General features: G+C 34.6%; 1 long non-coding RNA gene across 1 annotated transcript in view; it reads right to left on the bottom strand.

Annotated features, from left to right (window-relative positions):
* Positions 1-21,422, bottom strand: part of LOC120244003 — a 56,739-nt gene extending 35,317 nt beyond the window's left edge. The window contains exon 1 of the long non-coding RNA XR_005531441.1: positions 21,342-21,422. This is a non-coding gene — a long non-coding RNA (uncharacterized LOC120244003). The remainder of the gene's footprint in view (positions 1-21,341) is intronic.
* Positions 21,423-22,658: the final 1,236 nt, after the last annotated feature.

The following is a 22,658-nucleotide window of genomic DNA, read 5'->3' as shown; positions in this document are numbered from 1 at the left end:
GACCAGCTCTTGATTTCCACTCAGATTATGATCTAATGATTCCTGAGATCAAGCCCTGCATCAGGATCTGCGCCAACAGCACCGAGCCTGCTTGGGAATCCTCTCCGCCTCCCCTCTCTCTGTCTCTCTCTCACTCACACTTTCTCTGAAAATAAATAAATAAACATTTTAAAAAATAATAAAACTACATCTAGAACATTTTTTGAGTTCCTTGAAGAAAACCAGTCTATAAATAAAAGGGTCTACTATTATTAGGTAGTGTGTATTAGACAATAAAAAGCCTACACGATTCACTTGTAATTTACATGGCACTTTTATTAATTTATTTTTAGCTCAATTGTCTTTATAATACCATAAGTTGCCATTGTGGGAATAATGTTCTACTGATTCAGAGCCCACAAAAATCTATAATGTATTTAGCACTCTAGATCATATCCGATTAATGCCAATATAAATTTAATATTGTTTTATTGCTGTGAGAAATGTTGGTTCCACTTATTTATCATCATGTCTGTCTTTTTTATAATGGGAGCAAAAGAAAGAAGGTTGAATATGTATTATTATGGAGAGTTTGCTGGTCAAATACTTAAATTTCTATTCTCATTATTGGTATGCTTTCTGGCCAAGTGAGGAAATGCATTGGTCTCTCTTTTTCTGAGATGTCTGTCTCATTTGGGAATAAAGAAATGAGAAGCCCACTTAAATGATATTTACAAATATGCTATGAAATATGACTCACTTTGTCTCTTTGGTGGAAATCCTTCTAAAGTGGATTATGTACATTCCAATATTCTTAAAACTAGATAAGTACAGTAACATTTGCTTGAGACAAAAGCAATATCACGTAAGATTACTAGAGGTAGTTATTGAAAGGAGAAAATACATTCCAGGAAGTAAAAAGGAAATACAATAAAATTGTCTAAACCAAAAGCAACTTAAACTTAGTGGAGATAGCTGCTAAGAGAAGGTGTATACCAAGAAGTACAGGAGTAGAAGGGGAAGACAGGCCAGAGGTATTGAAGAAAGACTTCTTCTTTTAAGTTTTCATAATATTGCCCTCTACCCTCATCTTTATTTGGAGACCAGACAGAATGTATTGTTATTTTAAGGCTGGCAATGTTTAGGTACATTGGTTCTTCCCTTTTAAAAATTAAATTACAGCTCTGCTTAAGCATAATAGGCTGGCTTCTTGTGTTTATATCCTGTACCTACTCAACTCCATTAAAATTAAAGAAATAATAAAGTATTAGACAAAAAAGAAAAATAAAGTTGCAGAAAAGGAGAAAAATGAATGAAATTCAACACAATTTTGAAAGATGGATATCAGAAGGATGATTAGTAATTAACTTAAGGTAGAATTGAGGCAATCATAAGGTAAAACAAAAGAGAGAAAGCGAAACAGCACAATTTCTCCCAAGAACCCTTGAAAAACACAGGGATTAAAAGCATTAGCTATGACAGGCAATGGAAAATGAGATGGTGGTCTTATTCAGAGCATCTAGGTCCATGTGACTCCTGATTCTTCCTGTGAAGCCCACTATGATTGGCTTATCCCTGACGGTCACACTCCAAATATGGTGAATGAAAGCAGACCCAGGACAGGGCACAAAGACATTTCAGAACACCATAAAGATTTTCTGAATAAAGGAATAAAAAGGAGACCCAAAGAGGACTGGATGCAAGACAGGTCACCAACAATAACTGAAAACCAGAATACATTCAAATTTCCTCAAGAATAATGCTGGAAATTAGAAAACAATGAAGCGATATTTCCAAATTTCTGAGGACAAATAGCTTAATATTTGGTAAAAATAACCAGCCAAACTATCAATATCCAGCAAAAGCTAGCAATCAGGTATGAGAGTAGCATAAAGACACTTTCTAAAGTTCATGGGGAAAAATATGTATTCCCAGTATCTTTTCTTAGGAAGCTAATAAAGGGTAAGTATCAGCAAAACACGGAAATAAGCTGAGAATAAGGAAAACCTAGCATTTAGGTAATGGATAATCCAACATAAAAAAATGTCAAAGTCCAAGGATGACAGTTTTATTCCAGACTGAGACAGAATCAGTCCAAACTTGATAGGGGTAGATGATATAAGAGGAAGATCTTTCGCAGGAAAGGAAACGAACCTCAGATGAGTTTGAACATTTGAAAAAATACTATTACATATTTGGTAGATCTATTGAAAGACTGGGTTCGTGAAAACTACATCACTCATCATTAAAATTAATAAATACCTAGATAACTAAGCAAATGAAAAAATTAAATATAGTTCGTAAAAAAGATATTCTATTTCATTATTTGGGTCAGCTCAGCACAGAAAACAGTTGCACAGTCTTGACAGTATATACACTGACTATTGTCTAACCAAATATACTGAGAGCAAGGAAAGAGCAGAAGTGAGAGAGCGAGATGTACAGTAGTTTAAAAGAGTTAACTAATTAACTAGCCATATATTGAGAAATTAAGCTGGCTCTGTTATAATATTGATAAATTAATCATATGTATATAAATATATTATTTAGGAATATTTAAGTTAATGCTGGGAGAAACAGCTTAAAAAGTGGAAAGATCCTGCCTTTAACGAAGTCTGATGGTGGCAGTGAAAAAGTTGGTAGAAAACTGACATTTTTGTAAATATAAGCAATTTAGTCATTGGTGAATTGTTAACTACGTGTTTATACCACTTTGATCAAAATACTTTATGCAATTATGATTTCTAATTTGAGCTTCTCCATTTGGGAGTTATTTCAACCACAAACTCAATGGGATGTCACTTGTAAATGTGAAAGCTTTCTAGTTTAGGCATTAAACATACCCACATAGAGCAAATAATCAAATACCCAGAATGGCAAAGTATTAGGCAATGTGTTTAATAATGTCATTGGGATATTCTTTCTACACCTGGGAAAGTTCCACGAAGTAGAGGTAGTCTATTTTTAGAGTGATAACTTTGCCTGAAAATGCAATCACTTTAGAAGACTTCTATTCCAGGTGCCTTCTGGAGTTTTTATCTATGCCTATTATTACTAGAGAAAACTAAGAAATTAGTGTGAAAGAAAGGACGTAATATTTAAAAAATTATTACATCTCAGACTTTCCAAGAATTCCTCAAAGTCTATGGTCTTGAAGCTCTTATATGCCTCTGATATATTAAGTGTTTTCTGAGCATATACGGACAAAATCCTCTGCTATGAGGTAGGCTGAAGATATGCTTTATGGTCTAGAAATATGTTCCAAATACCACACTAGCTTTAAGAAAATCTCATTAAAAATATTAAAGCAATATAAATAATGTTTGAAATGATAGAATAAAGATGATCCTTTTGTTCCAGAGAGGCTTACAGACTGATTTTTGTTAAGTTAATTAAACAAGGAGACTATTAGACTGAGTTGGCTCTAATGCCATGGCAACCAACTAAGCAAACCAAACTCTAAGCCTGTAAATAAATACAAAATCAAAACCTAAGGATAATCTATTATAAACCACCAACTAGGTTTTAAGACACAACCAATCAAATAGTTTCCTTGCTTTGCTTCCACCTTTCTCTATGAAAGTCTCTCCCCAAGCTCCTGTCAAAGGAGTGCTCTTAACCACTTTGGTGCTGCTAGATTACAATCACTTGTTGCTCTAATAAATTCTTAAAATGTTTGCTATGCCTCACTTTGTCTTTTAACATTTCAATGAATTTCAGCTTGGTCAATTTTAATTTGGAATTTACATAGTTTGGAAAATAGTTCTTTGAAACCTTGAAAAAATAGTTACATTAGACACATCAATCATGCAAAAAGGAAGACTAGTTTAAAAACTTTGCAATAGCTAACATTACTATTCTACTACAATTCAGAAGAAAGCCTGGTGTCATATTTTTGCATCACTATGCCACTACTAGATCTACTTGGTCCTAAAAGTATTTATTAATTTGTTAGCTCATAAAACAATATTTTTTCTTTTTGTAGATAAAACAAATAGCTAATCAGAGGAAAAACAATCCAGAATTTTGTGTAAGGGAAATTAAGAAAAGGCACAGGTCGATTCAGAAAGATTCAGAAGGGTTACTTCCAAGGACCACCTTAGAAATAATTTATTTAAGTGCCTTATTGAGTGGATGTAATGAGGTTTTGGAGTGGTAGGGGGGTTTGGAGCTAACAGCCAAGAAAGATTTCTTGAAGACATCTTTGGTGCAGAAAGGTGACTTTATTAAAGCATGGGGACAGGGCTCATGGGCAGAAAGACCTGCACTGGGATTATGAAGAGTAACTGGTTATATACTATAGAGTTGGGGGAGGTAAAGTCAAGAGGAAGTTTCTTAAAGGGATTTTCATATACTAAAGAATATTCACAGGATACTGGAGGTTTAGCTATTGTCAAGCTAAAGTCGATTTTCCTTCTAGCAAAGCATTACCATTAAGACAATAGGGAGTTCCTGGAGAAATGTATACTCTGTATTTGTTTCAAGTATTTGTTAATGGGCTGTAGATTATAAGAAAATTTAATTTTACCTGATATTTCCTTCTTGCCTTTGTTCCCCATATCACTGTAGTGGGGAAGGTGATGTTGTGGCTCTAGGAAATGGAGTCTACAGGTTTCTGGAGAATAGGCTATTGATAAGATTGCCTCTATCTTGTAATTTACTAAAATACTTGCAAACTGATGGAGATTCATGTCCTGCAGGACTGTAATCTCTATTAATTAACAAATTAATTAACCATTTGTTTTCTTTCCTTTGTTTCTGGGCAGCCAGGAGTTCCTGAGGAATATTATACATATCCCACCTTGGGGTGCGGGAGGGCAGTGTGTTAGCTGGTGCTTTGCCCTCAGTCTGCCTTATGCTCCCTCATCATATGCATTACTTTGGAGTAGCAAAACATAGGGGTAAATAACCCATGAGCAGTCAAGCAAATGTGGTAAGGCTAAAAATTTTTGTCATTTTGACAGTTGACTCAAAACATTCCCCTTAGAAATGTGTTTTACCTGGTTATTGAGTAGTTTCTCTTAAGTATGCTAAAAGGTTTGATTTTTAATTTAGTGTTACTTCTTTTTAAATAAGAGCCCACACAGAGTAAATACAGGCTGCCACTTTCTGGGGCATTGTGTTAATTTCATAATTATATAGTCTTTTATGAATGTATTTCAAAAGATGTCAGGGTGAGTTATTTTTTGTATTCCTGGTCATTGAGAATTTTCATTGCTTATATGAAAGACCTTAATGACTACAGTCAACTTCCAACAGAAAGGCAATAAATTTGGGGCGCCTGGGTGGCTTAGTTGGTTGAGCGTCCGCCTTTCGTTTAGGTCATGATCTTGCAGTTTGTGGGTTCGAGCCCCGCATCAGGCTCTGTGCTGACTGCCAGCTCAGAGCCTGGAGCCTGTTTCAGAGTCTGTGATTCCCTCTCTCTCTGATCCTCCCCTGCTCGCGCTGTCTCTCTCTCTCTCCCAGAAATAAATAAAACATTTTTAAAAAATTAAAAAAAAAAAAGGCAATAAATCCTACAGGTAATTGTCCCTCCAACTCTGAAATATCTTTATGTCAGTGATTATTTCTAACATGGCTGCTTTATTTCAACCCATGTGTCCCTGATCTAAATCACTTTAAGAATCTCATTGGTGAAAGTGGCCTTGGAGGCCCCCTAATGGAATTTCTATGTGAGACAGAAATCTCCTCTATCCAAGACTTAAGTCCATGGAAGACAACTGGGGCCGCTCACCTATGGCAGAATGCCCTCAGATGAAGGGGTATTTGCTCATCGATTTCTCAAGTCCTTTATTCACTCATTCATTTATTTAAGTGTTCAGTCTTATATTGTCCAAGTCTTTTTAGAATTTTAAATTTAAGAGTCATTAAAAATGATCATATCTCACAGGTGATCCTGTTCTCAAACCATCTTAGATGATGAAATTATGGCATGTATATTTTAAGAGCAAATACAAATTAAAAATAAAAGCCTTAGGGGCGCCTGGGTGGCTCAGTCAGTTGAGCATCCGACTTTGGCTCAGGTCATGATCTCGCGGTTTGTGGGTTCTAGCCCCGCGTCGGGCTATGTGCTGATTGCTAGCTCAGAGCCTGGAGCCTGTCTTCGTATTCTGTGTCTCCCTCTCTTTCTGTCCCTCTCCTGCTCACGCTGTATCTCTCTCTCTGTCTCTCTCTCAAAAATGAAAAAAAAAAAAGTAAAAAAGTAAAAAAAATTAAAAAAAAATAAAAGGCTTAATTTTTTTCCTGTTAAAATTAAGGGGAGATATGTGGCCTACCCATTTCTTAGAGCATTTTTATCAACTTGTAATTGTAAATTCTTTCTCTGCCCCTTCCAGATGGATGTAACTCTTTAAAAATACCTCTTACCAATTTTACAACCCAGGAAGGCCTTCCTCAAGAGCCTGAAAGCCATCCTTCTGGAATGTAAACACCTAAGGCTACAGTGCCCCATCTTCCAGTTTCTGTGGGAGGTGGGAGCCTAGCTCCAAATTGCAAAACTATTTGCCCCTCATATAGAATGTGAGGAATTCTTTTTCCTTTGTATAAAACCAGTTACCAGGTGAATTTAGGATAAATTGTCTGTGACAAATAGTGTGTCAATTTCTCTTACTTGAGGACTAATTATTGTTTATATTGAAAACTTGCATGTAATGAGTTGTATCCGCAGGGCAATATAAAATGGCAAGATTTCTTTCTGTCTTTGAATCTCTTAGTGGGTTTCTTGTGATGTGCATCACATTCTGGCCTAATGCTTATTCAATAATAAAATTGTTTTCTTTCTCTTCTACCTTTGTGGAGAGGTTTTCTGAATTGGGAAGATTTTACTTTTAATTATATTATTTCCCCAACAATATTCAAATGTTTCCCAAATACAGTTGTGAATACGAGGCACTTGAAGGATTTAAAAACTAATTCCTTCCACAGATCCGCTGAGTTAGAATTTCTCAGGGCCTAAGAATTTGTGCTTAAAAATAAATGCTTCTGGTGATTCTGATGGATGGGTATTGAGATCTTGGACTAATGTGATTATTTGTTTTGACTTACATAAATAACTACTAAGTTTGGGCATATGAGACATTATGTGTAGAACAAAAAGATAAATTCTTTGAGAGAAGAGGCTCTACCTTATTTGGATCTTGACTTCCATATGCAGTTAGGTGGTAATGGCGGTTGGCATATAGTGGTGACTCAATAAATCTTGCTTTGTTTGTTGGCATTTTGGAAAGCCAAGAGGAAAAAATTCTATAATCTCTCTCATCAATTCATTCCAATTCCTCTCTTTTTTATCCATCCTTAGCTACTTATGGTAGATTCCTAATGTTCTCCTTAAAGTCCCATCATCTTTTGTTACTATACTACTTAGCATACCACATTATGAACTTATTAAATTTCCAAAACTTAAATTTTACCTTGAATTATTATCATTTAGGCCAATCTAGTTCATTCATATTTAAGTACATAAGAAAGCCAAGAAAAGCAAAATTAAACTTTTGAATCATTTTTTCTTAATTTTCTGGTAGTTGTGAAAAGTGATAGTGCTATAAAATGTTTTTGGTTACATGGCATCTTTTATTTTAAAAAGTTCACCAATTTATTAATGTAATATCATAGTTTGTCAGATTCATAGACACTATAATCCTTTTAAGGGTAGGCAAATTTATTTTGCATAGTAACCTGGCAATTTTTTCTTTAGATATTTAAACTAATTTAAACATTTGAACTGCCAAAAAACTGTCAATATTCAAGTTTATTTCTAAGTTTTTCTCTGTCACTGGAACATAAGCCTTTTTATGACAAATTTTTCCAAATTAATTTATATGTTTATGCCTGGGTCTATTATTAACAATATGTGTTCATAATTCTGCCCCAATTTTTTTATTAAACAATGGGCAACTGAATCTTATAAAAAGGATTGAAGTGTCACAACCATTTATTGATTGTAAATAAACTACATTATGTAATTTTTTGTGGTTTCTATAAAGGTTTCCTGGGTTGAGCTCATCAGAATTGCTCATTGTTAAAGTAGCACCTCAGGATTTAGTTCTTGGACTCTATTTTATAAATAAATATAAATATAAACAAAAACTTACTTAAAACTTGGTTTCTTTTGAAGTAAATGATAATTATCCAATTTTTTGCTGATATATGTATGTATGTATGTATGTATGTGTTTTAAATTGTGCTTATTTATGCAATTTCCAAAACATTCTTCAAAAACAGTATTACCAAATTGAATATTATCTAATTAACCAACAAGCCCTGACAGACTGGGAGGTTATCAGGAGATAATCACAGCCCTCAGGTGCTGTGAGGCATTGGGTGCAGCTAAGTGCCTTTAATTCCCCAAGGGTGTGATTAGCTCATGATAACAATGCTCCCTTGAGTTGTTTTATTGCTTTTATAAAAAAGCCTTTGTTATGGAGAAAATGTTTATTTTTATTCAGGAGGTGGATGGAGTTGACAGTTTAGACTGTTGAGAGAATAGCATTTACTTCTGACTTGTGTTACATACCTTGACAAATGTGCTCATTTAAAATGCTTCCCAGACAGTCTGGATATTTTGACTACCTCAGTAATTCAATAAAGCCCAACTTCCATACTGGACAGTTGTAAATTTGCAGTTTCAAGTTAATAGTATTTCTAATTTCTAATATTAGAAAGTGACCCATTTTGTAGAATAACTGCATATGAAAAATTAACCAATAATTTTTACAGAAAATCAGAAAAATATTGGGGGACTCAAATGAGTGGTCTTAAAACCCATGATCAAGATCAGCTGACACACAAATGAATGCAGGTGAAATTGTGAGACTAACATAAGAAAGCTTTACTTCTCTTTGATGCCTCTCTTTTTCCTTCCCAGAAATCCAACCCTGGTGCCTTTCCAGTTCAAGTAGGATAAAATCCAAACTCTTCATTATGACCTGGACATGAGCTAGTCCCCAAAACTTCTCAGATCCAATTTCTTACTTCCTTCATGAAGTTGTAGTTCTGCCAGTCTTCTTTCTCTCACTTGAAAAGGCTAACCTTGTCTCAGGGACTTTGCACTTGCCTTTCTCTCTGAAATGGAACATTCTTTCCACAGGTCTTCATCTCGTTGTCTCTTTTGACCATTCCAGTCTTAACTAAAACATCACCACCTCAGAGAGGCCATCTCCCTAAAATGACCATGGCCCATTACCCTGTTTCAGTTTTTTCATTGCACATATTAAAGTTATATTATTTTGAGTGTCTGTATTTGCCAATGAATATACATTTGTGAAGGCAGAAACTTTCTCTTACACTAATAGACATGTGGATGTGTGTTTAATATGTGTCCAATTTTTTACCATAATATACATTTTTAATTGCCTATTTGTCATCCATTCTCCTTTCTTCCTAACAGAACTTATAAGTTTTACCTTTTGTTCTCTGCCTTCAGCTGACCTGTGCCATGACAAGTTGAATCAATGCCAGCTCCAGGCAATGCATTCCCTTGAACAGTGAGCAAGGAATGGGAATGTGGCCCAATTTGAGTCAATGATGCTTGATGACAGATTTGGTAGAGACTTCTGAGAGAGCCCTTTTTCACTTTCTGTAAGAACTTCAAGATAGCTTTATTTTTGTTTCTCTGATCATTGTCAATGGGAATCACAGAATTCATACATGAATGAGTGAAAGAAAACTCCTTCATTTAATGAAGAGCTGTTTACATCATGTACTGGATATAATTTAATCACAGTGAGGATAGTGAAACTGAATTTTCATGGGAGTATAAATTTGTTGTACAGTTATTTTATACAGCCTCTAGGATCCTCTAATTCAGAAAAACAAGGAGCAATCTTACCTAGAAGGTCATCCTACATGCTCAAACAAAACCAGGCAACTCAGATCATAAAAAGATGATTATACAGTCACTGTTTGTTTATTTATGTAAACAGTACTTCTGATCCCATTCTGCAAACTCTTAATGAGTTTATTTATATTTTGATTTCCCATTTTTATTAGCAGCATAGATTACTAAATAAACTACTTAAGAGTATTAAATAAATAGCTTTAACTGCTATGGTATACCAGAAATAAATATAAAATTCTCCAGATTTTTAAGCCAACTTTGATTCTAAAAGTCAATATTCACAGAGAAAGTTTAGGTATCAGGAGGCCTGATATCTGAAAACTAAACATGATGTGAATGTTGTAAAATAAGTGAGAACTTAAAGAAGGATATTTGGAAAAAATAAATATGAATGCAGTCTTAAAATAGGAAACTCAGCATTTAATTTTGGAATATGGGGAAAAATAAAAAAGGCTAAGGGAATTATGTAAGAGTACCTTTATTTGTATAATGCCCCCTTCCCCTTAAAAAGTTCTATGCCTTATTTGTCCACTAGTAAAGTCTTATAGCTTTGAATAATAATGATAGTAGTTAATAATTATTGAATACTTACTAGGTGTTGTTGTTTTAAGGTTCTATGTACAATAACTCAAATTATCTAGAAGGGACAGTGACTTGGCAACTAGAAGGGGAGGGGCAAGAGTTTGAACCTAAGCAATCTGGCTTTAAAGTCTACCTGTGTAACCAAATTGTGTAAAACTCAAGGCTGATTTGTAAATAAAAAGTAACAAAGCAGATTTTCAGCCAATGAAGAATATAAATGTGCCTTTGGACATGATCCTTACCATCTATCAGTCCAACTTCAGCAAATATTGGATTACTCATTACCTTTTTCCTGATGTGTAGGCTACTCTAGTGAGAAGACTCATTGAACTTGGGTAGCTTATAAAAATAGAATGCAGTGGTCATTGATGCTCTTTATTCTCAACTGAGTTGAAAAAAGCCACAGATGTCAATCAGCATGGCAGAGATGTCTAGTTAAATAAGCATAGATGACTCTGGCTTTCTTAAAAACAATTTTCGTAATTTCTTAAATCCTGTTAATATTCTGTTTGGTCCATAAAATGGTCTTGACTCCTTTTCCAACTTTTTCAATTATTCTTTTTAGGCAAGAAAGGTAAAGGACATGACTATAGCTTGCACACCCAGAGAATTATACCACATAAATAAGCTTCCCATGGAAATGAAATTAAAGTAAATTTTAAAAGAGTTGGCCTCATAAAATTGAATGAGAGGGACATATCTGTGCTATGCTTCCCAAAACCTTAATATAGTCATGAGAATATATCAGACAAACTCAGTTGAAAGGTATTCTATAAATACCAGACAATTACTCTTCAAAAGCATCAAGGCTGTAAAAGATAAGGAAAGAAGGAGAAGCCATCATAGACTAGAGGAGACTAAGGAGGTATTAGACTAAATACAATGTGGTAACGTCAACTAGATATATTTCTGCAGCAGAAAAAAATAGTAGTGGAAAACTGGGAGAAATCTGGACAAAGTCTGTAGTTCACTGAATAGTGTTATATCAATGTTAATTTCTTAGTTTTGATAAATAAAAGATGATTATTAAAAATGTCAAGAAAGTTAGAATGTAAAGTTCACTACATGATTCTGACATCCTATATGTTCAGGTCCTCAGTACACGTGTGCACTTCTACTCAGTAAGTAGAAGTTGCGCTGAGAAACAAAGTTAGAAAAAGCTTTTTATTTGTTTTTATGTATGCACTTCATTTACATGGTAATGATTTGAGTATTTTTTCTTGTTGTTCTGAAGCATCTAATAACAACACTACTCCTGGATCCTCCATGAAGTGGCTATCAAATCATAGCTGTTCATTCATATGACTTAAACGTTGGTAATACTGAAGTACAGGCCTGTCGTTTTACTTCTTCCAACATCTCACTGTCTAAATTGCATACTTCTGCTAAATTTACCTTACATTCCTCCTCTCCCACTTCACGTCTTTGTTCTTTCAGTAAAAAATCATTTGTAAAAGTAAACTACGAATACAATTTTCACTTTTGATTTTGATCTTATTGTTCATTTTCCTTGTACTTATTTTCTTCCTGTAATACTGAAGATATGAAAAAAATCACCTAATCACTTAAGAACTGAAAACTATCAAATGAAAATATAATGCTACACATTTGTTATCAGGCATAAGGGTTCAACGTCCAAATCCCATCAAGTTCTCATTTCTGAAATGTTGTTGCTGTGAAACTCTTTCCTGCATTATTATTAAGTGATTCTGTTTGATTCATGATTAGTCACAATTTACAGCCCCTCCAAAAATGGCATAAAATAATGTGAAAATTCTCTAATGCATTTGCAAGAAAAATATTTTCTTCTAATGACTCCTAATGAGCCTCCTGTTTTATGCAGGGTGTGAAAAGTTGCCAAGATGTGTAAAATAATTAGGATGACTAAAAGCATGAGTTTTAAAAGCCATTTTGCTTGTGCAATGTGTGTGAAAATCCAGAATAAGTCCTATGGGAAAAATTAATTTTAATAAGCTTTTCTTCTTGTTTGAGGACTGTGTAAATCTAAGGCACAAAGAACTGTGTATTAATGGATCAGGCATAATAATGAGAGTTTGATCTCATAGAATAAATCTATTTCATCATCAACCTGTTACTTTATACTTGGACTATCAGGACATTTGGTTATTTACTACAGTAATTATATATTAGGTCTCCTAAAAATGCAATAGTAGGTAAAAAGTAAAAAAGATGAAATCTTAAATAATTTTTCTTCCTATAAATTTATCTACTATTATGGAACATTATTTTTCCATCATACCTTCATAGATTAAGAGATGGGCATGTGTTAAAAGTGCTTTGATTTTAAACCTTTAAATATAAATGAAGTATCCCAGGAAGACTTAATGATCTAACTCTAGACAGCATTTATTAATTACAAAGCTTGAAAATATTCCATGAGGTACAATACATGACCTTCTCATGCAATAGTAATTCCTGCAGCTAAATATCATATCTAAGAGGAAGTTCTTATACGATGTTAATAGTTAAAAATTAAGGATGTAGGCCATAATCTAAGGTATAAGCCTTCATTAAAACTTCCAGAATATTTGATTTTACTGGGCACATTACTTCCAGCACCTTTCTTGTTTATCTTTGCTTCTACATTAACTTCCAAATGGACCAAATGATGGAAGCAATTATTACAATAAGGCACTGAATGTGAAACAATCAAGGTGAAATAGAGGAGAAAGCTTCAACAATATCACATACGTTATTGGTATTTATGGGAAAGTGTGAGAATAAATTTGTGGTTAAGCATTTATACTTTAGAATCAGATTAATTTGCATTCAACTCCCAACTCTGCCACTTGTTAACACTGAGACTTTGGCCAATTCATTTATCTTCAGTTTCTTCATCAATAAATGTGGAGTGATTATAAATAGTCCCTATTTTATTGGATCATTTTATAATTACATAACATACGTGGAACTTAGTTAAAACTGTGTCTTCACAGTGGCTATGAAATGGTTAAGTCTCAAGATTTTTAAGAGACTAAAAGGATGAGGATTTTAATGCTGCTGCATAATAAGAAAATCATCATAGCATTGATAAATTGAGGAAATCTTACCTTGGATTTCAAGTAGAATGTTTTCTTCCTACCAAAAATCAGGGCATATAGCTCTTGCCAGTGCTGTAGAACTTTAGAACGAACATAGAATAGGGTTACCTTTGGGGCAGGTAGGGACAGTGCCAGGAAAGCGGCATGGAGCTCTCCTAATGTTCTGCTTCTTAATTTTGATGATGGTTATATAAACGTGTTCACATGAAATATACATTAAGCTATGTACTTACAATTGGTGCACTTTTCTGCATTTATGCTATACTTTTGGTAAAGTTTACAGTTTGTCCTCTGCAACTATTCTCCTTGTATACTTTATTTTCCCAATTTATTCCTATTTATTTACCATTTTTTCCTCTTGGCATGTAAATTCTAATTCTTGGATTTCCCTGTCTGTGTAGTCTGTTTTTTTTTAAAGTTTATTTATTTTGAGAGAGAGTATACATGTGTGTGCATGAGCCGGGGAGGGGCAGAGAGAGAGGGAGAATCTCAAGCAGGCACTTTGCTGTCAGCACAGAGCTTGAGTCAGAGCTCTATTCAGGAACCCTGAGATCATGAACTGAGCTGAAATTAAGAGTTGGATGCTTAACTGACTAAGCCACAGATGCCCCATTTGTTTTGTTTCTGGTCAGATTCTGTGTCCAATTAGGTAGCAGGGCAAGATTTAGACTGAAAAACCAAATATTGAGTTAAGTGGTTTTCAGGCTCTTTAATATAACTGATCCCCTTATTTAATCACTGATCACCAAAACCGAAATTTCCATGTTGTTTTTGTTTTCTAATATTGAAAAATCATTTTTAAATGTTTATTTATTTTTGAGAGAGAGAGAGAGAGAGAGACAGCAACAGAGCATGAGCGAGGAGGGACAGAGAGACAGAGGGAGACACAGAATCCGAAGCAGGCTCCAGCGCTGAGCTCTTAGCATAGAGGTCAACGTGGGGCTCAAATTCACGAACCAAGAGATCATAACCGGAGTCGAAGTCAGATGCTTAACAGACTGAACCACCTAGGCACCCCTCTAATATTGAATATTCTTAATGGATGTAGCCTGCTAATGCATGGACCAAGGAACAGGATCACAAGAAAGAGCATAAAGAGTTGAGTATTAAATGTGAGGTGTTTTAACGATAACAAGAGCATAAACCACATTGGTTTATATTGATGGATGGACACACAAGAAAATAACATCCTCTCACTAAGCTGAATGATATGAATTTCTTTACTTTGGCCTGCATTCTTTTTTTTTTAATGTTTATTTAATTATTTTGAGAGAGAGAAAGTATGAGCAGGAGAGGGTCAGAGAGAGAGATGAGAGAGTGAGAATCCCAAGCAGGCTCCACAATGACAGTGTGGAGCCCTGTACAGGTCTCTAGACCACAAACCGTGAGATCACGACCTGAGCTAAAGTCAGATGTTCAACTGACTGACACCCCTGGCTTGCATGCTTTTTGAGAAATTACTTTACTGGAAAACTTCCTTTCTAATTAACATTGATATTTAAATATTATATTATATTAAATAAGTATTCAAACCAAATTTATTGAAAGCATAAATTAAAATTAGAATATTTTACTAATAAATTTGAAAAGATAAAGAATGTCACCATCAATGCAATTATTCATTATAATCTAAAATAGTGATGGGATGTAGGACATGCTATCCCAAAATATGGCACTAAGCTATATTGAATAATCTAAGCTAAAGGAGTTTGAGAACATGGCAGAAGCCGAAAAGCTCACCTATCCATATCACCCTTCTTCTCTGAAACAGGCCATAAAATCCTCCTGTGAGAGGCACCCTTGTATTTACAGATGCAAGGAGCATCCTTTTCTCCAAAGACAAAGGGATGACAAGAAGAATCTTAAAGAAGGACTGGCTAAATTTCCCCCAATTTAATATGTATCATATTCCTACCCAACTCTCCAGTCCCCATCAAACCTAGCATAAAAATACAAGTCTGTGTCATTGGGCTTCATTTCCTTATAAAACCTCCTGTATTATCTAAAACTTAAATGTATATGCTTTTCTTCTTTTAATGTGGCTTTGTCAGTTTAATTTTAAAACCTGACCTGGGGCCCTAAGAGGGTCAAGGAAAATTTTTCCTCCATATAACACCTAAAATCTAGCATGTATCAAGCACTTCCTAAAAGCCAGAAGCTGTGTTAATTGACAGCATTTATTTAATTTTATTTCAACTTCATTGCAAAACTGTGGGATAGAAATATCATTCTATCTGAGAGGATGAAAATAAGATCTATGTGGGATTGATGACCAGTCTATAGTCATATGGTAACGAAATGGTATGATTAATATCCCATTCTCAACCTGTCTAATTGTAAATGTACTTGTCCTTACAATACTGTTCTAAAAGAGCAATAATATACATCAATTCAAAACAATGTTCTAGACCTTCAGTGTGGCCTGGAGTAAAAATTTTTTTCTTGAACTCAGGAAAATACAAGAGCACAAGTTAAAAGCAAAAAAAATTATAGGTATGTAGAAGACTAAAAGCAGGATATTTCTTTGTAACTTCTTATGTTAGTAACTTCAAAAATGCCAATGAAAAACATGATTTTGGAGTAGCTGTACATTACATAAGTACATATATTTTTACTTCATATATCTCAGATTTGGAGCTGAATTAGCAGATAACCTGGAAATGCCAGAGAATGCAGACAAAAATAGCCCCAAAGAAAGCCTGCTCTCTTTAGCCAGTGACCTGGGAAGGAGCAGCCTGGCAAACAGGAAGTTTTTAGAAAACAGTGCTCTACTCCAGCTACAAACCACTAATAAAATGGCACCTCCATTTCTACCCGCACTGGCAACGGCCATGTGGGGAGCCTAGAATTCTACCCATGCCAAGCCTTACTGAGGTATTCCAACTCCTCCCCAACTAGGGCTATGTCAGAGAAGGCCAGGAAGGAAGCCAGGAATTTGAGTGCTGTCAGGGATGAGGCCTCTTCTGTGGAGTCAGTGGAGACCAAATGGGGAGCTGGACTTCCACCCCCACCAGCATAACTAGGTGCCTCTTCTCATCCTCACTGGGGTGGTGTCAAAGGAAGCCTAGTGGAAAGTCAGGCCATTCACCATTGCCCAGCAGTAACTAGGTCCCTCTGCTCCTCCATGATGTCAGTAGAGGTCGTAGGGAGCAGTAACAAGGTACTCCTACCCCTCCCAGCCAGGGAACTATCAGGGAGGCTGGGGCAGTTCTGTTTCTCTTGGACTGGTGATGAGATTGACCTAGAGATATAATAATAATATTTAAGACTTTGCCTACTTGTCAGATGCTGGAGACTACTGGGAATCAGAAACTTCTGGCTGCTCCTGTCCAGTTGCTGCACGAAGGAGCCATACTTTAGGAGACAGTGCCAGTACTTAAGAACATTTAAACAACAAGGACAACAAACCAACACTTAGAAGTCAGGAGTATGTGGCAAATCTTTCCAACAGTGACTTTTATCTGGATCTTCTCCTTTCCCACCTGTTAAAAACAATCTAACGATACATCTTGTTTGCTGCTAAAAAAGACACCATCTAGGAGAATGCAGCTTTAGAGCAGTGGTTCTCGATACTGCCTCTCAAGAGAAATCTGGTGACATCTGGTGACAATTTTTGGTCATTACGAACTGGTGAGGGGAGAATTAATCGTGACATCTATCACAGAGAGGTCAGAAATATTACTAAACATCTTACAATACACAGAGAAATCCCCCCAAAAGTAATTATCTGCTGATGTTGAAAAAACCCTGCTGAGAGGGAGAAACTGCAATATTGCTGAGGGCTCCATGTGACTTTTTTTATGATTTCCACATTTACATGTATACAAACTCTGAATCAGTATCCTTGGTTTTCATGCCTCAGCACACACATACAGACACGTGAGTGCATGCGCGCGCACACACACACACACACTTTGGTTTCTTTTTAATATGTGTCCATTGGCACAGAAAAGTCCTTTAAATGAGATGTTTTGTTTGTTTTTGCTATTGTTCACATTTTAAAGCAATACTCGGTTTTAATAGAGATAGGAGAAATTCACAAGCGTATAAACAATGATAGCCTTGAGTAGTGGAAATCCAGATATCTTTGTTTTTATATTCTTTCCTGAATTTTCCCAATTACAAACTATACTGATTAATCAGTCACCTTTTTGCCATATTATTATTCTTTAAACCATGATTTTTATGGCTACTGTATAATGTTCCATTGCGGAGGTCCTCATAATTTGTTTAACAGATGTCATATTTTGGAGATTTCTGTTGTTTGCAATCTACCCCCACTTCCCGAGGAATAGGGAATCTTTATGTGTCCCTCATAATATTTCTTTAAAACAAAGTCTTAGATGTTGGTCTTATGGGTCAGAGATTATGAAAAAATTGGAAATCCTCTTGTTGGTTATTACCAATTTACTTTGTATAAATATTGTACTAATTTAACCTGCCATTGAAATATGTGAAAATGGCAGTTTTCTATACTACTGGGTAATAATATTGCTGTAAAACATTCCTGACCTGATGAGAGAGATCAAAGAGTAGAAGATGATAAAAAAGATTAGATATTAGGACTTTGTTTTCATCTCGGGTTGCAGTTATTGGAGGCCAGCACTATTTCAAAATAAAGCAGACGTTGCCTAGGCTCAGAAGTCACCAGCTCAAACTTGTCAGGAGTCAGGCAGGCAATTTATGTGTTTAGGAGGCCTTGGGCGGAATGAGTGCACCTGGCGCCTCCAGTGGGTGGAGAGGTGAAATTGACAATGGAAATTGAACTCAAAACTATTTTTTTCTCAATTCTGTTTGCAGTTTTCTCAACCCCAGACCTTTTGGATAGCAGGAAATTTTAGATACCTTAATCCAACTACTTCCTGTTACAAACAAAGAAAACGAAAACCAGGAAATTTCAGAAATTATCAAAATTCCCAGGTAGGTAATGGTAGAATTACAATTGTACTCTGGGCTGGCTGACTCACAGCTCTGAACACTTTTCACTGGATAATGTTTTGATCTGGCATTTGCTCTGAATTGTGAAATATGCAGTCACCCACAAACCCAGAATATAAAAGGGTTCAGAGAAGCCCTGCAGGTAGACAAGTAGTTTACTTCAATAAGTTATTTCTAGTAGTCATTCACTGGTTTCCTCAAAAATATACTCGTGTGATTTTTTTTCTATTGACCTGGTTGAAGAGCCAAGATAGAGAGAAATAGAAGATCATGGTGAGAGGTAACTCCATAAGTGGGTTGAAGCAAATGGCCATGCTGTTTAAAATAAAGGCAATATATATTCCTAACTCATCACACACATAGATTCATTATATAAGATCAAGTTAGTTCCTTGATTCCTTTGAGCAATATCAACTTCAGCCAAGAGAAAATTTATGTGGAAAGAAACATACATAATATAAATATATGCTACCTGTAATATAATACAGTTGATCCTTAACAGTGCAGGGATATGAGCATTGTCCCCTAGCAGAGTTGATGATCCACCTGAAGCATTTTACTCCTTAAAACTTAACTACCAATAGCTTACTATTGACCAGAAAGAAGCCTTACCAATAACATGAACAATTAACACATATTTTGTACATGTATTATACACTGTATATATGTATATATATGTATGTTATAACAAAGTAAACTAGAAAAAATGTTATTAAGAAAACCATAGGAAGGGGTTATATACCTACAGTATTGTACTGTATTTATTTAAAAATACCCACATATAAGTGGACCTTTGGAGTTCAAACCCATGTTGTTCAAGGGTTAACTGTATATACCGTATATAACATTTATAAGCAACATACATAAACATACCACACACACATATTTTTTCTTCTTCTCGGAGACAGAAATAATATAATAAAGAAAAACTGGAACAAGATAGAAGTAGAACCTAACAGCAAAACAGAATTTTTTGGCAAAGTCTTAGCAACTTTTACTTTATCCTGTGGAAAAAGCTCAAGGGTATTGCAGAGACCTCCAAACTTGTAGGTCAAAGGAACTAACAAGGGAAATGTTAAATTGCTTTGCTCTCATCTGCCCTAAATTACTACTCACCACACCCCACAAGAGAAAACAGTTATTAATAAGATTTTTCCATTATTTTCAAAAGAGCTTAAATATGTATTGGACTCTGTTTATAAAGTTAAATAAGGCTATTTTTGGAGGTGTATTAGATAGAAAATAGTTTAACTCTTTCAGTAAAAATTTAACTATCATAAAAGAGTCACAACTAATTTAGATTATAAAATATTTTAAGGAGGACACCTAAGTGGAAGCAGATTAATAATTCAAGAAATAGCTTAGTTTAATTTTTGACTATAGCACTTAGCCTTTTAGTTTTTAAGTAATGGAACTATTATTGTCCATTAAGCAAATCCTCATTAACATTAAAAATTCTCATCTTACTATGCTGTAGTTATTATCAAGTTTATTTAGGCAATCATATAGCTACAAATTCAGTTAAGCCAATTGATGGATATCTAGACTAAACATTATATGATAATTAGAGTTGCTAAAATCTTGCTAAGTGAAAAATAATCTTTCAGGTAGTATAGATAATTTATGTGAACATAACTGAAGGATGAGTCTCAATTTGTTATTGTCATGAGCTAGGACAGGGCTGTTCTGCCATTGATGATAATCAAGGACAGTTTGGTGATGACAGTGTCTGGAAGAATCAGTGTGGGTTCAGACATATTTAGTATCAAGTAGCTGGAAGATAAACATCAACAGAGGCAATAAACTGTAGAAACTAACCTGTGGTGAGTTAGGGCTAGAGAAATCTTTGATAGTCACCTAAATCATAAAGGCTTTTAAAAATAACTATAGATAATTGTGAGAACTGCAGGAGTAGACAGAATGGGGTAAATGATGAAATCTGCATATGAGAAAGATAACAGATTTTTAGATAATCATGGATAGACATGATTGCAAATACTGTTCTGGATTAATCTTGAGAAAAAAATCAAATAATTGATCAATAATATCAAACCATGACTCGTAGAGATTATATTTGCTAATGAAATTATTTGAGTATTTCTTTTTCTTCTGTGAGGGATGCAAATTAATAATGAAATGGCCATTATTCAAGAGAAGTAAAAGGCAAACTGAAAAGACCAAACTATCAACTGAATCTTTGAAAAATAAAAATATGACCAGGATGGCAAGAGTAGTCATTTATCATGTCAGCTCAATTCTAATAGCTATATCCGTGAGTTAGAATGTTAAGGTCACCATTTGATATAGAAGAAATTGGAAACCACCAGCGAGAGCAAATGTTCAAGAGGTCAGTGCACATTAGATTTAAAGGTCTTTAACAACCATGTGCAGATTGCACGTACAAGGTGATGTAATATCATCCCCCAAGAGGTTACATTAATAAAGAGAGTCAACCACAAATTGAGAAGCAAAACTTCACAGTGATCTTTCAGAAACTGTAATGCTAGTTCATCTGTAAGAGATTCACTGTGTTGTTAGCTACATTTTTTTTCTTTGCAACTATTGCTGCTGATTATTTGTGTTAAAGGTTTTTAAGAGGATGTGGGCTTTTTCTTTTTGGCTTAGCTAAATATATTTAGATATTTTGCATGATATCGAGCCTGACCTCACAGGTTTCTAAAATGGCACTATTTCAGAAATGGGTACCTCTTCTAAATAGGTTGTCTGGAGGAAAAAGTCTTTATTAAACAATTGGTTTAGATTGGAAACTCAAAATAAAAAAAAAAGAGTTGTATCCTGATATTTTAGAGTCTTATGGCTTTAATGAGTTTTTACCTTAAAAATGTCAGATCATTTCATATCCTATGCATTTTTAAAGCAGGTCATTCATAACAGGAGTTTTAATACAATTTTGCCCACAAATGCTGAATTGAGTGAGTACTTACCAGGTCCAAGGCTCTGAGTATGAACTTTAGAGATACACAAAAGGAGTGAGAAAAAAAATCACTTCTCTCATGATGATCACCATCTAAAGAGGTAAGAAAACAAGACAATGTGTGGTAAAGTTGGGATGTTTGAGATTCTAACAAGATCTATGTGTTTTACCATTTTGTAGAGATTTTGGAGGGATCTTCATTAATGCTTTGATAAAAATTACAAAATAAGACACCTAACCAAATATTAAATATCTAGGTCTCAGACTAGGAAATATGTGGAAAATTCAAAATAGTGGAGAATTGGAAAACTGTTATATTGGGTAACAAAATAATTTTTGTTCTTAGGTATAAATAGTCCTTTTATACCCACTCAAAGAATGTATGAAACTCCAAACAAGATTTCAGAGCCACATCATAATACCCAGCCCATAAGACACTGGATAAGTCACCTGGTGTCTCAACTTCCTCAGCTGCTCCTCATTCCATGATAAAGACAGCAACAACTTTGACATCCATACTATTGAAAGGGACAGTATATGATCAACTTTGTGATTTAAAAAGTTGTGAGAGGTTTGAGCCATAGCTTACACGGGGTAGTTAAAGAAAGTTAAGGCCAAGGGAAAATGTCAATATACTCATAATTACATTACAATAATATAAAAAGGAAAATAAGACTGAAGCAGATCTTGTTCTATGAACGATCTTTACCTTGCAAATAACTTAGTCATCCCTATCCCAGGAACAATATAATTTATCAAACTGCCATGATTTGGCCAAACACAGTTTTAATGCTTTAGAATATTTTGCTTCATGTAGAATGACGTGTAACTTTAATTTAGCAAAAACAAAAATGTTGCTCAAGTCTTGTTCATTATTTTATTTACGTGACAAAAAATAATTTACCCAGGATAGAATTTTAGGGTTATTATTATACAACAGGCAAATGAATTTAGGGAGATCTTAATGTTTATCATCAGAGAAAATGATATATGCCTACTTTAACAAAGGAAGAAATCTAATAACAGACTAATTGCTAGAATATTGTTTTAGTTTCATTTATTGCTAAAGTAATCTTAGAAGTCTGGATGAATTGATTCTACAGTTACTGACTTGACAGTTTTGAAGCTAGAAAATGAATTAAGGGTTTCTTTGAGGGAACTATTCATAAATGATAGAGAACAGGATCCAAATGAAATTTAAAAAATAAAAATGAAGGAAAATTAAAATAGCATATTTTAATATTTTTATTAGATAGTTTTCAATTAGAGAAGTGGTCAAAAATAAACAGAATGGTGAGGAACCTGGGTGGCTCAGTGAGTTAAGTGT

Source organism: Hyaena hyaena, unplaced genomic scaffold (genome assembly GCF_003009895.1).
Source record: "Hyaena hyaena isolate Hyena2069 unplaced genomic scaffold, ASM300989v1 scaffold_365, whole genome shotgun sequence".
NCBI classification, from domain to species: Eukaryota; Metazoa; Chordata; class Mammalia; order Carnivora; family Hyaenidae; genus Hyaena; species Hyaena hyaena.
This window is presented reverse-complemented; position numbering and strand designations above follow the sequence as displayed.